Below are 15,124 nucleotides of genomic sequence, written 5' to 3'. Positions count from 1 at the left end.
CAATTACTGAGCCTGCATGCCACAACTACTGAAGCCCGTGCGCCCTAGAGCCCATGCTCCACAACAAGAGAAGCCACCGCAATGAGAAGCCCATGCACTGCAATGAAGAGTAGCACCTGCTCGCTGCAACTAGAGAAAGCCCACGTGCAGGAACAAAGACCCAACATGGCCAAAAATACATTTAAAAAAAATAAAACTTCACCTTGATGCCAACCAATCCAAGAACTGAGCACAAGCTGATGGGGCACTCTACGGCCACCCTCACACTGTGTTTGAAACCCTTTCCTTAAAAGCCATCAGCAAATTCAAATCTTTTGAGCATGAGCTGCCTGTTCTCCTTGCTTGGTGCCCTGCAATAAACACTGTACTTTCCTTCACCAGAAACCAGTGTCAGTAGATCGGCTTTGCTGCACGCAGGAGAGTGGATCCAAGTTTGGTTCAAGAGTGCAGTTACTTCAAGCTATTGTACCATCCCTAACTGCCCATCTCCAGATTTATTTTGATATGTAAAAGCAAATTTCTACTTGGTAAGGACCTATAGTCAGATTTCAACTATGTCTAGCAAAAAGTAACACTGACTCAGCAACAAAGGAAAATTTATGGACCAAAAAAAAAAATCTAAAAAAACAAAAAACTAAAAAACTAAACAGTAAACAATCAGAGAAGAGAATCTTGCTCAAGACAGAGAATGAACAGGAAAAGACCCACTAAGCCTTTTATTGTAGTGTATAGCCCCAAAAGCCTCAATCTTTATCAATCTCATCTTTTCTTGATTTTTTAAAAGTTTAAACCCATGATGTAATTCCTCCTAGTCTACCTCACCATTTTTTGTTTTTAAAGATTTCCTAGGATTGACATAGGATTAAGAGTAAACTAGGCCTCAAACTTAAGGATGACCTCTGTTATTACCTGAAAGCACAAGCAAATAATTATCCAGAGTATTTAGAGGGCCCCCTGTCATCCTAAGCCATCATTTTTCTCTCACACTGCTAGCTAAAAAATACCTATTAAAGGAAGTATTATTAAAATATCTTATTGAGGCAAATTAGTTTTGGTGAAAGGACCAATCAGAGCCATAGTCACTAGTTTTTTGTTTGTTTGGTTGGTTTTTTCCATGAAAGCAAGAAATGAATGAATATCGGCATTATCCTAGATTTAAAGAGAAAAACTCCCATCAATACACAACTTTTTTTAAACTGTGCCAGATCTACCAAGTGAGGCTTTGGAACCCCAATACAAGGGGTAGGTCACATCTTCTCCTCCAGTCAACGTGTGCAGTTCCCATTGGCATTTCTGGGCTTCGTGCCATAAAGGGAGACTAGCATGTGGGTCTCAGCTCTTCAGTTTCCCTGCACATCACAGGAACTGTTCTGATTATATGTGGGCTAATGCTGACACACTGTGTTGTTCCAACTAAGTAATTCCAAACATTCCCATCTGAAGCCAATCTACATTACCCTTCTGGCTGCCAGATGTTTTTGTGAGGAACTGTCTCCTCTGCCGTGTCATGAACCTTGATTAAAGCAGATGAAGGGCACTATATTTACTTCATCATCCTTATGTGGAACAATGTCCTGGCTATTGATTACAACTGGCCTGCAGTTGGAAAGAATAACCATTACTATATGAAAAGTTCTAAAAGCTCAACTGAGAAAACATGTAATACAACTTAACTGATTGATTTTAACTGACGATTGGTCAGCCTGACCTAAATGGACAAATCCTTTGTGACATTACCTACTTTTATTACAGTCCAAGAGTCAGTCACATCACTTCTGAGAAGTTGTTTTTCTGTTGGATATGGATGATAAATAATGAAAGAGTCACTTCCATACAATACTGCAAAAAAAGAAAAGAAAAGAAAAGAAATGTTATGCATAACATACTTTACCTCTACCCAGCTGCATGCTGGTTTGATTGATCCCAGATGCTAGCAAAAGGCAAGGCAAAAAGCAAAACCACATAGCATGTTTAAACATCTTTTTATTTATACCTGCATAATCAACTCAATGGTCAGGATAAACATTTAAAAATAAGATTTACTATGAATATCATTAGTCAAGCTCTATCATAGCTCAAACTTTATGATGATTAAATATGAAAAGACTTATATTGAATCAGAATGGTAGAGTTTTCACAAATGGTATTAAAGGAGAGAATGGGGAAAGATAAAAAAGAATGATAATTTTTTTACACCAAAAGCTGTGCTATCTATAATCCTCCAAACCTGGAACCTTCAGAAATTAGAGAAGCTAACATTAGTGCAGACTTTAAAATACAGGAAAAGATGAGATGTTCTGTGGTAGACACAGGGTTTTTAGTGATACTTACTCTAGATCTGATGGTGAAGACATACAAGTCTGGTGGGGCAGAGACAATGTGTAGCTCTAAAATTCTATGGCTGGCATACCAAAAAGTTTCAACTCAAGTATCAATTCTAATTGACTGGTAGTATTTCTCTGGAACATTATATTGAGAAAACTTCAGAGACAGAATCCAAGATCAGAAAGAAAAAAATGCTATAACAGACTAGTAATATCTGCCATGGAGAGAAGCAGTAAGAACATGAATCAAACATACCATCCTACCTATGGTATGAGTTTCTGCAATCAACTGTAGTTTAAATATAAAAACTACAGTTCCTTTTCTCTTACTAAAGCCAAATAAATAAAGTTTTAAGAGAATTTAAATATTCTGGATTTTTTTTTTTTTACTATCTACTCTGCCACAGTTGCTAGAGTTTTTTCCCCATAGCACCACTTTCCATACCAGCAGATTCGTTTATTACTCTGACAATTATCCATGGTATCTCCCCCAATGTATGACTCTACTTGAGGTAAGAAACAAACAAGTTCATTTATCACTTAACTAGGATAGAAATATCTAGAATTTATCAGAATAAAGTAGAGAATGGGTCCTAAGGGTATGGGTAATCCATATTGGATAATTAACTATTTTATTAAATGTTGACTTAAATTCTATTTAACATCACCTATGTTTTCATAGTGAGATAGATGAAAATCAGCCATACTCTAGAACACACGACTATAACTTATTTTATTTATTTCAATAAATATTTATTGGGCATCTAGTCATTGTCAAGCATTAGTCTAAAAATTACACAAAGGTAAAACAGTTATTGTGGTACACTTTAAAGTGAACACAGTCTGGATATATGTATAACTGGTTCACTTTGCTGTACAGCAGAAATTAACACAACATTGTAAATCAACTATACTCCAATAAAAATTAATTAAAATAAATAAATAACACAGTCTGGCCTCTGTCTTCAAAAACTTATGATTTAGTAGAAGAGATCAATATTCAACTAACTGATTATATAGGACAATTTAATATACACAAAACAAGACAAAATAATGTGTACAGTTTGTAGCTATAGCAGAAATTATTAAATTTGAGAAGACTATTGCTTTTCAAATTAAGGACTTAGTAGAAGTACCCCAAATCCTTCAATGAAATAAACAAAATCAATGAATCAGGAATGGGTTTACCCTAAAGCTGGCTGCTTATGCCACACCGGAGGAGACCCAAAAGGACTGTGAACATACTTCTCATCAAAGAAAACATGAAAGGAGTTTGGAGTCCACATGAAGCATTCATCCTTCCATTCTGCCATAATGGTCCTCCTGCTGCTCCAGGCATCTACACCCAAGGTATGCTCATCAGCTCAACGTTAAAAAGAAGACAGTCATCAGCAAGGTCTTCCAGATGACTATCACGAAAGGAAATGATGGAAATGTCCAAAGTGAGCCAGGAGTATGAATTCAGAGGAAAGACCAGTTTACTAATTCATCAGCAATTTACTGATGCCTACTGCCCGCAAGGCAGTTTATAAGGGATAGGAAATACAAAATTGTCAGAATTCCAATTTCTGTCCGCATTTCAAGAATCTCGGGTCTGGAAGGGGAGGAAACAGCTTTTAAGGAAATGAGTAAAATGAATTTGAGCCTTTTCCTAACCACTTTCCCTTCCCTCCCCTTCTCCACGACAAGCCAACTGTACAACATCATGTAGGGTAGCAGGGAGCACACTAAGACTTGTGGCAGGGCATCCAGTCCACAGGCACCTGAGGAAGTGAGAAATGGGAGAAGGGTGGGACCTAAGCAGAAGATAGATCCATCTCAATCAGAGGCAGTGGGTCTGCTGACATCTTAGGAGGCAGGGCACGGGGAGTGGATACCTGGAGGTGGAGGTGGCAGGCCTGGATGGTAAACTAGTTATACTGAACAAAGTAAATTGTTGAGAATAATGAGAGCTGGGTTTCTCACTGGCAAATGTACTGATACTTACATACATAGTAAAGAAGAGAGTCTATAAAGAGTACTACTCTGACATGCTGCCTGGAAATTAGAGGTATCCATATGACCTCATGTATATTAACGTATGTACATATATATTATATATATATATATTCAAATAGATATAGAAATAGTATAAATATGCTTATATTTTCTAGCTTTCTATGTTGAGAGAGCTGAGAAGTGATGGCATCCCACTAGTAAAGAACACACTGAGAGCCCAGATCTTAGAACCAGAACTTCTTGGATAAATAGCTGATTCCAGGATTAGGGCAGGGAAAGTACAAGATAAGGCAGGAACATATTTTGGGGCCAGAAAGTAAGAAGCACTCAAAGAATAACGGGTACATGTCAAAAAGACACGAGAGCCTTGAATAGGGTTCCCACTGGCCACATCTGGGGCAAATTCAAATGTCAAAACTCATAATGAGAGTAACAGATGACAAACCAATGAATAAAATAGGAATCCATGAAACTATGCTGATCAAATTCAAAAATAAATAAATGAGAAATTTCTTCTCTATGCTGGAATGTCAACAAATAAATGTAGACTGTAAGGGAAAATCAACATTTAGCAACCATGATACTGAGCTTGATACAAGTACTGGTTGTCAATAGAGGCTTAAAGGTGGTAGATAAAGGTGTGATGACAATAGGATATGGGCATAATCTTAGGATATTTTCCCCACAAAGTACTATGATTAGTATCAATATATATACTCAGGGAGAAATGGTGACTTTACAGTGGAGAAACCTGGCAAGCACCAACATGATCAGGTGAAAAGTAAACATCAACCCTGTGTGCCCCAAGATGTGATGCACTGGTAAGAGCATAGCAACATTTTTATGGTACTCCTGCCAAGAAAGCTTCAGTCTGGTCAGGAGGAAACACTCGGGAGACCCAGGCTGAGTGTCATGTGACAGAGAGAACACAGAGCCTCGATTATATAAAACTGTGAAGGGTGCGAAAGATGGGGGAAGGAGGAACACCTGTATAACTGGAGGAAACTGAAGAGATATAATAATTTAATGTAACATACATTCCTGGATGGGATGCTGGCCCAGAAGAGACACTTTGTTGAACAACTAGAGAAATGTGAATGGGATCTGTGGATTTGATGGTAGTATTTTATCAACAATTTCCTGATCCGGAGAGTTTCATAAAGGTTATGTAGGAGCGTGTCCATGTTTGGGGAAATAACACACTGCAGCATGTAGGGGTAATAGGGCATCAAGTCTGCAATTTGCTTTTCCAAAAAAGACTAATGGTAATGGAGGTATTTTTTTAAAAGGGGGTGATGGAACAAATGTGTTAAATGTTAATAGTTGGGGAATCTCTGTGAGGGATACATAGGAGGCCTTTGTAATATACTTCCACTTTTCTATAAGTTTGAAATTATTTCAAAAGTATTGAGCTGATTTTTTTTTAAAGTTAATGTGATGAAGACTATTGCAGAGAGGTATGGCAGGAACAAATAGCCCACAAACCCGGGTAACGTAATCTTTTTCATCATTCTCATAATTAACTGAATTTCTAATTCAAGCTCTAGAGACTGCCAAGATTCATATTCCATTCAGTGACTCCCCATACACTCCTTTTCAGGGACCTATATCTAAATTCTGGACTCTAATAAATTCCAGGATATTGGGGAGAAAGGTGTGGGAAGACAGCCTTTATTTTCACCAGCCTTGCAGGTATCCAGAGACACTGATGCCTTTATCTGGTCCCATCTCAGTATCCCATGCAGATCCCTGAAGAAATATTCCTCATTCTGCTGTCACGCAGCTCCTTCAGGTGTGCTGCTCTCTCTACCCTAGTGACCACCTGGCATGACATAAGCTCCCCCAGCCCACCTCCCTCTAAAAAACTCATATACAACTATACCAGGGTAAAGTATGGGGGGGATTCTTGAACTGACTGACCAAGATTAACTTTCTGCCACTTTCAGGAATGGAGCACAAACTAAATATTCAACTGAAACATAGAAAAAATTTAAAAACTAATTTACCTGCACTCTTGAGTTTGTGATGTAACAACAGAAAGTGGGGGGATGAAGGAGAGGTCCTGCCTGGCTTTTGAATGTCACAATCTTAAATCCTTAAGAGAACAGAAAGGAAGGCTCGTGGCTCATGTGAAATCATTTGACAAAACATCATGAGTACAGACTTCCTGGGCGGCGCAGTGGTTAAGAATCTGCCTGCCAGGGCTTCCCTGGTGGCGCAGTGGTTGGGAGTCCACCTGCCGATGCAGGGGACACGGGTTCATGCCCCGATCCGGGAAGATCCCACATGCCGCGGAGCAACTAAGCCCGTGAGCCACAACTACTGAAACCCGTGCACCTAGAGCCTGTGCTCCGCAACAAGAGAAGCCACCGCAATGAGAAGCCCGTGCACCACAACGAAGAGTAGCCCCCGCTCGCCACAACTAGAAAAAGCCCGCACGCAGCAACGAAGACCCAGCGCAGCCAAAAATAAACAACTAAATTTTAAAAAAGCAAAACAAAACAAAAATAAACATCATGAGAAACGGTGATACTCCCTCTCCTCATCCCACTCTCCAAGATGGGAAAAGGATTATGTAGATGGAGGCGAAGGAAGAGAGTCAGAAGAAGAGTTGGACATTGGTAGGACCCAGAAAGAGAGAGGGGCCCTGGACCCTTTTTTCTTGAGCTAGTCCAGAGAGGGAGCAAAACCCCAGATAAGTTTGTGGATTCAACATCAGGTAGATCTTATATCCCATCTTCCCAGGAGAGTCTTATGGAGGTGGAGAAACCCAAAAAAGCAGTGGCTGCCTGGCATGTCTAGGCCAGTGGTTCTCATCCCTGGTGAAATGTTGGCACCACCTGGGAACTGTACCAACACTCAAACTCCTATCCAGGGCATGATTCTCAAACTTTAACAGGTATCAAAACCACTTTTAGAGTTCTTAAAAAAAAAAAAAATCTACCTATCTATCTGGATACCATCCACAAAGTTCCTGATTCAGTAGGTCTGGGATATACCAAGAATTTCAGTTTCTAATCAGTCTCTAGGTAAGGCTGAATACTGCTGCTTCTAGACTACACTTTGAGACCCCTGCCCCAGGTGTTGGTAGCTTTAAAGCTCCTCAGGTGATCTTTACATTCAACCAGGGCTGAGAACTGCAGGTCTAAGCAGATGGAGCCTCAGGCAATCCCCCAGACATTCCTGTGTATTGCATGGCAGAAAAAGAAAGCATTCCCAACTGGGTCTAAAAGTTGCACAGTGTAGTGGAATGATCCCGATTCCAAAGAAACGAACATTTCCGTGAAAGTCTGTGGCAATGACTGATCAAGAACTTGGTGGAGGACAGACAGCTCAGGGGTTGCCTCTGCAACCAGATGACATCAAGGAGCAGAAAGCCCTGTATTCCTTTCATCACCACCCTCCACCCCCCACATACACACACAACATAGTCACAACCCAGGGAGAAAGTAAGTGGGGTAGTGGGGCTTGCTGTTTGGCTGAGAGATTTAAGTGTTTATCAACTTAGTGGAACAGGCACTCAAAATAGAAATTACACTGAGGCATAGAAAAATTTTAAAGCTAAAAGTTTATGGCCTGATATTTTTTAAGTAGTAATAAGCAAGGTCATTTTTCATGGCTAAAGGGACCAGAAAGGGTGTGAGAAGAGTGGTTAAAGTTTGGAATGCTAGATGAGGTAATGGACATGGGAACTGACCAGAGATTGCTAAAAGGATTATGGACCTGAGTTGCAGGGCCAGCTGAGATTGGAAGCCATACATTTGTAGTGGCATCAATTCACACAGTTGTGTGACTTTTCAGCACAGTGCTGCCAGCCACCTCACAAAAGCAGGAGGAATTGCTTATATTGATCTAAAGTTGAGGGGTTGTGGATCGGTATAGCTAAAGGGCAAATCAATGAAGAAAACTAAAGCTCTTGAATGTCAGTTGTTTAACCATTAACTCTCATGGAAAAGGACAAGCAGCCAATTAGGTTTGAAGAAGGTGGAAACTTGGTAGCACAAGGGTGTAATACAATGTATTACCAAAATGGGAAATATTTTCAAACTCAGTATTGCTATGGGGCAAGCTGAAAATCAGTAGGCGGATATAGGAAGTGGGAGCATCAGAAAAACCACAGTTTGAGAACCTAACAATCAATTAGAGAGCAAATTATTTAACCACAATCAACTTAAAAATAATAATTTGAGGGCAAATAATGAACTAAGTTTCTTTGGAATAGATATTCCTTTCTGAGACAAGAGAATAGCAACTATCAACACATATATAAAAGTCATCATTTCCAACTTTTTAAGGGACTAAAAGACTCATGATTCTTGTATTATAAAAAAGAAAAATCTAAAAATCAACTAAAAGAGGTTTTTTGAATCATAATCTGAGAATTCAAACACTATTAAGTTACTTAATATCTTTGACTTAGTACCAAATCAGACATTCCCAGAATTGTTACCTGGTATATTTTTTAGATGCTTTGCAATGATAAATAGTTTTAGCGGGCAAAACTAAAGGGGTAATTGCTTTCATGTTTATCAGCAAGCTTCATTTTCCTTTTCTTACCATGAAAAATCCACCGAATTGGCATTAAACCAAAAGTTCTTTGTGGTGAGTCTGAGAATGCAGCATACATGTTTGCCAAAATAGTTACATGATAATGTTAAATTCAACGGGTCACTTATCTTATGAGCTTTAAAAAAGAATATGAAATGGCACAATAGTTTCCCCTAGTCTGCGCTGAAAAAAATTCCATTAAAAGAATATGCCGATCATATTCTAAAATTTATTTTAAATGGGAATTGCAGAAATGAGTAAGCAACCAACCGAAATGCCTGGAAGCAGTAAATGAAATTCCAGAGAGTGACTGAAAGTGTTGATCCAGATGGTGGTCAGTGTTTGGGAACTCTGCTGTCAGCCTAACTGTGAGTAATGACTGAACTCTTGAGAAGTTTGCAGATTTGCATCAGATAAGCATCCACAATGTTGGATTCTTTCAAACTTTGTTTGAGTGTGCCTTGGGTCATTATCTTTTTTTCACTTGTTTTAATTTTTGATCTTTCCATTTCTAAGAAGATATTCAAAAATATACCTAGTGGCTTTTAAAACTAGCTTTAAATCTGTAATTTATTCTATCATCAAACTTTTAAATCTAAGTATATTGTACATATCACCAAAAAATGTAGCCAACTATTTACTCAACAAACGTTTTTTTGAATTCCTCTTCTCTGATGTCTTCTCCTCTACCTCATACAGTTTAGTGGGAAGAAAAAAAAAACAAACACACATAAATAGAATTACTATAATATTGTAATAAGAGCTATAAAATCTTACTGGGTACCACGAAAAGAGAAAAATGGCAGTGGAAGGATGGAGAAAATATAAAGGCATGAATTTGCTTCAGAAATGATGGTCATGGAAGGCTTTTGGGGGAAGGTGATTTTGAAGACAAGCTCACTTTGGGAACAATAGTCCAGGCAAATGAACCAAAATGTGCATGAAGCCCTAAGGAGAAAAAGAGCATGGGGTGCTCCCAAAAGGGAAAGATGATTAGTGTAGCTGCAGGCCAGTGAGAGAACAGGAGCCAGAGTTTAAACTGGAGAAGCATTTAGACAATGAGGGGGCTTCAGGGATGGGAAGGGGTTTGGATTTGATTCTAAGTGCCCTAGGCAGTCACTGAAGGAGTGAGAGGCAGAGAATAACACCATTAGATCAGATATTTGAAGTTCTTTTTTTAAAAAAAATCACTGGCTTTTACTGGACAACGGATGGGAGGAAGACAAAAGTAGAAGCAAGGAGAACAATTAGAGATCAATGAATATAGTCTAGACAGGAGATAAGAGTGGCCTAAACTAGGGTGGGAGCAATGGAGAGACATCCTGCCCCATTTCAGCCCTGAGTATACCCAATTCTCTCTTTATATCAGCAAAATAGCTTTATGTTTTGTCCCTGTTTTTTGCTCACAATTCTTTATCTGTATAAAGACATAAAGTGCCTGGTACAATAGTTGCACATTGTTTTCATTTGATCCAGTGAACTTTTTTTCTGCTTCTCCTGAAACTGTCATCTTCATAAGGAGGGACTTAAAAGAAAGATGAAAGGATAGCCAACATTCATCTCACCTGAACTGAAAACAGTCAAATTGTTTTGTATAGTGAGAGAATAATTGTCATTTTAGCTCATGAGAAAATGTATTATATTTATACACTCTTGTCCTGTGGACTAAATATCATTTTATATGAACAGGCAAAATGACTCCAAGTCAACAATATAAACTTGACCCAAATTTAAAAGTGAAACTAAGACTTGAAGTTGGTTCCCAAACAAATTTAAAATCTACTAAGCAAGAGACCTTCAAGAAGGAAGAGGAGTGAAACGTGGAGATCACCTTCTTCCCCACAAATGCATCAGAAATACAACTACATGTGGAACAGCTCCTACAGAACACCTACTGAACGCTGGCAGAACACCTCAGACTTCCCAAAAGGCAAGAAACTCCCCACGTACCTGGGTAGGGAAAAACAAAAAAGAAAAAAGAGACAAAAGAATAGGGATGGGACCTGCACCTCTGGGAGGGAGCAAGGAAGGAGGAAAAGTTTCCACACACTAGGAAGCCCCTTCCCTGGTGGAGACAGGGCGTGGCCAGGGGTGGGGTGGGGAGGAAGCTTCGGAGACACAGAGGAGAGCGCAGCCACAGGGGTGTGGAGGGCAAAGCGGAGACATTCCCGCACAGAGGATCGGTGCCACCAGCACTCACCAGCCCACTCACCAGCCCGAGAGGCTTGTCTGCTCCCCCGCCAGGGTGGGCGGGGGCTAGGAGCTGAGGCTCGGGCTTCGGTCAGATCCCAGGGAGAGGACTGGAGTTGGCTGCGTGAACAAAGGCTGAAGGGGCCTAGTGCGCCACGGCTAGCCGGGAGGGAATCCAGCATAAAGTCTGGACCTGCCTAAGAGGCAAGAGACGATTGTTTCTGGGTACGCGAGGAGAGGGGATTCAGAGCACCTCCTGAATGAGCTCCAGAGATGGGCGCGAGCCATGGTTATCAGCGCAGACACCAGAGACGGGCATAAAATGCTAAGGCTGCTCCTGCAGCCTCCAAGAAACCTGTGTGCAAGCACAGGTAACTATCCACACCTCCCCTCCTGGGAGCCTCTGCAACCCACCACTGCCAGGGTCCCGTGATCCAGGGACAACTTCCCCAGGAGAACACATGGCGCCTCAGGCTGCTGAAACGTCATGCCGGCCTCTGCCGCTGCAGGCTCGCCCCGGCATTCCGTACCCCTCCCTCCCCCCAGCCTGAGTGTGCCAGAGCTGCCCAATCAGATGCTGCTTTAACCCCATCCTGTCGGGGCAGGAACAGACGCCCTCAGGCGACCAACATGCAGAGGCGGGGCCAAATCCAAAGCTGAACCCGGGAGCTGTGTGAACAAAGAAGAGAAAGGGAAATCTCTCCCAGCAGCCTCAGAAGCAGTGGGTTAAATCTCCACAATCAACTTGATGTACCTGCATCTGTGGAATACCTGAATAGACAATGAATCATCCCAAAATTGAGGCCGTGGACTTGGGGAGCAATTGTAGACTTGGGGTTTGCTTTCTGCATCCAATTTGTTTCTGGCTTTCTGTTTATCTTAGTTTACTATTTAGAGTTTATTATCATTGGTAGATTTGTTTACTGACTTGGTTGCTCTCTTCGTTTTTCAAATGTAGATATATATATATTTTCCTTTATCTCTTTTTGTGTGTATGTGTATGCTTCTTTGTATGATTTTGTCTGTATAGCGTTCCTTTGACCATTTCTCCTAGGGGTCTGTCTGTTTTTGTTTTGTTTTTTTTAGAAAGTTTTTACACTTGTTATCATTGGTGGATTTGTTTTTTGGTTTGGTTGCTCTCTTCTTTCTTTCTTTTTTTTCTTTTTTTGGTATAACTTGTTAATTTTCCTATTTTTAAAATTATTTTTTATTTTAATAACTTTATTTTATTTTATTTACTTTTTTTTCTTTCATTCTGTCTTTTTTTCTCCCTTTTCTTCTGAGCTGTGTGGCTGACAGGGTCTTGGTGCTCCGGCCGGGTGTCAAGCCTATGCCTCTGAGGTAGGAGAGCCAAGTTCAGGACATTGGTCCACCAGAGACCTCCCAGCTCAACGTAATATCAAACGGTGAAAGCTCTCCGAGAGATCTCCATCTCAACGCTAAGACCCAGCTCCACTCGACGACCAGCAAGCTACACTGCTGGACACCCCATGCCAAACAACTAGCAAGACAGGAACACAACCCCATCCATTAGCAGAGAGGCGGCCTAAAATCATAACAAGGTCACAGACATCCCAAAATACACCACCGGACGTGGTCCTGGCCACCAGAAAGACAAAATCCAGCCTCATCCACCAGAACACAGGCACTAGTCCCCTCCACCATCAAGCCTGCACAACCCACTGAACCAACCTTAGCCACTGGGGGCAGACACCAAAAGCAATGGGAACTACTTTTCACCCTGTGAAAAGGAGACCCCCATACACAGTAACTTAAACAAAATGAAAAGACAGAGAAACACACAGCAGGTGAAGGAGTAAAAACCCAGCAGACCAAACAAATGAAGAGGAAATAGGCAGTCTACCAGAAAAAGAATTCAGAGTAATGACAGTAAGGATGATTCAAAATCTTGGAAATAGAATGGAGAAAATAAACGAAACGTTTAACAAGGACCTAGAAGAACTAAAGAGCAAACAAACAATGATGAACAACACCATAAATGAAATAAAAAATTATCTAGGAGGAATCAATAGCAGAATAACTGAGGCAGAAGAACGGATAAGTGACCTGGAAGATAAAATAGTGGAAATAACTATGGCAGAGCAGAATAAAGACAAAAGAATGAAAAGAATTGAGGACAGTCTCAAAGACTTCTGAGACAACATTAAATGCACCAACATTCGAATTATAGGTGTCCCAAAAGAAGAGAAAAAGAAAGGGACTGAGAAAATATTTGAAGAGGTTATAGTTGAAAATCCCTAATAAGGGAAAGGAAAGAGTTAATCAACTCCAGGAAGCACAGAGAGTCCCATACAGGATAAATCCAAGAAGAAACACTCCAAGACACATATTAATCAAACTTTCAAAAATTAAACACAAAGAAAAAATACCAAAAGCAGCAGGGAAAAACAACAAATAACATACAAGGGGATCCCCATAAGGTTAACAGCTGATTTTCCAGCAGAAACTCTGCAAGCCAGAAAGAGTGGCAGGACATATTTAAAGGGATGAAAGGGGAAAACCTACAATAAAGATGACTCTACCCAGCAAGGATCTCATTCAGATTTGACAGAGAAATTAAAACCTTTACAGACAAGCAAAAACTAAGAGAATGAAGCTCTACCAAACCAGCTTTACAACAAACGCAAAAGGAACTTCTCTAGGCAGGTAAAATGAGAGGAGGAAAAGACCTACAATAACAAACCCAAAACAATTAAGAAAATGGTAATAGGAACATACATATCGATAATTACCTTAAATGTAAATGTATTAAATGCTCCAACCTAAAGACACAGACTGGCTGAATGGATACAAAAATAAGACCCGTATATATGCTGTCTCCAAAAGGTGCACTTCAAACCTACAGACACATACAGACTGAAAGTGAGGGGATGGAAACAGATATCCCATGCAAATGGAAATCAAAAGTAGCAATTCTCATATCAGACAAAACAGACTTTAAAATAAAGACTATTACAAGAGATAAGAAGGACACTACATAATGATCAAGGGATCAATCCAAGAAGAAGATATAACCATTGTAAATATTTATGCACCCAAAATAGGAGTACCTCAATACATAAGCAAATGCTAACAGCCATAAAAAGGAAAATCAAAAGTAACACAATCATGGTAGGGGACTTTAACACCCCATTTTCACCAATGGACAGATCACCCAAAATGAAAATAAATAAGGAAACACAAGCTTTAAATACTACATTAAACAAGATGCACGTAATTGATATTTATAGGACATTTCATCCCCAAACAACAGAATACACTTTCTTCTCAAATGCTCATGGAATATTCTCCAGGATAGATCATATCTTGGCTCACAAATCAAGCCTTGGTAAATTTAAGAAAATTGAGATCGTATCAAGTATCTTTTCTGACTACAACACTATGAGATTAGATCAATTACAGGAAAAAATCTGTACAAAATACAAACACATGGAGGCTAAACAATACACTACTAAATACCCAAGAGATCACTGAAGAAATCAAAGAGGAAATCAAAAAATACCTAGAAACGACAATGAAAACATGACGACCCAAAACCTATGGGATGCAGCAAAAGCAGTTCTAAGAGGGAAGTTTATAGCAATACAATGCTACCTTAAAAAACAAGAAACATCTCAAATAAACAGCCTAACCTTACACTTAAAACAATTAGAGACAGAAGAACAAAAAAACCCCAAAGTTAGCAGAAGGAAAGAAATCATAAAGATCAGATCAGGTATACATGAAAAAGAAATGAAGGAAACAATAGCAAAGATCAATAAAACTAAAAACTGGTTCTTTAAGAAGAAAACAAAATTGATAAACCATTAGCCAGACTCATCAAGAAAAAAAGAGAGAAGACTCAAATCAAGAGAATTAGAAATGAAAGGGGGCAAGTAACAACTGACACTGCAGAAATACAAAGGATCAAGAGAGATTACTACAGGCAACTCTATGTGAATAAAATGAACAACCTGGAAGAAATGGACAAATGCTTAGAAAAGCACAACCTTCGGAGACTGAACCAGGAAGAAATAGAAAATATAAACAGACTAATCACAAGC

This window comes from Physeter macrocephalus, chromosome 6 (assembly GCF_002837175.3).
Source record: "Physeter macrocephalus isolate SW-GA chromosome 6, ASM283717v5, whole genome shotgun sequence".
NCBI lineage: Eukaryota > Metazoa > Chordata > Mammalia > Artiodactyla > Physeteridae > Physeter > Physeter macrocephalus.
The sequence above is the reverse complement of the archived record's forward strand: the minus strand, read 5'-3'. Positions refer to the sequence as shown.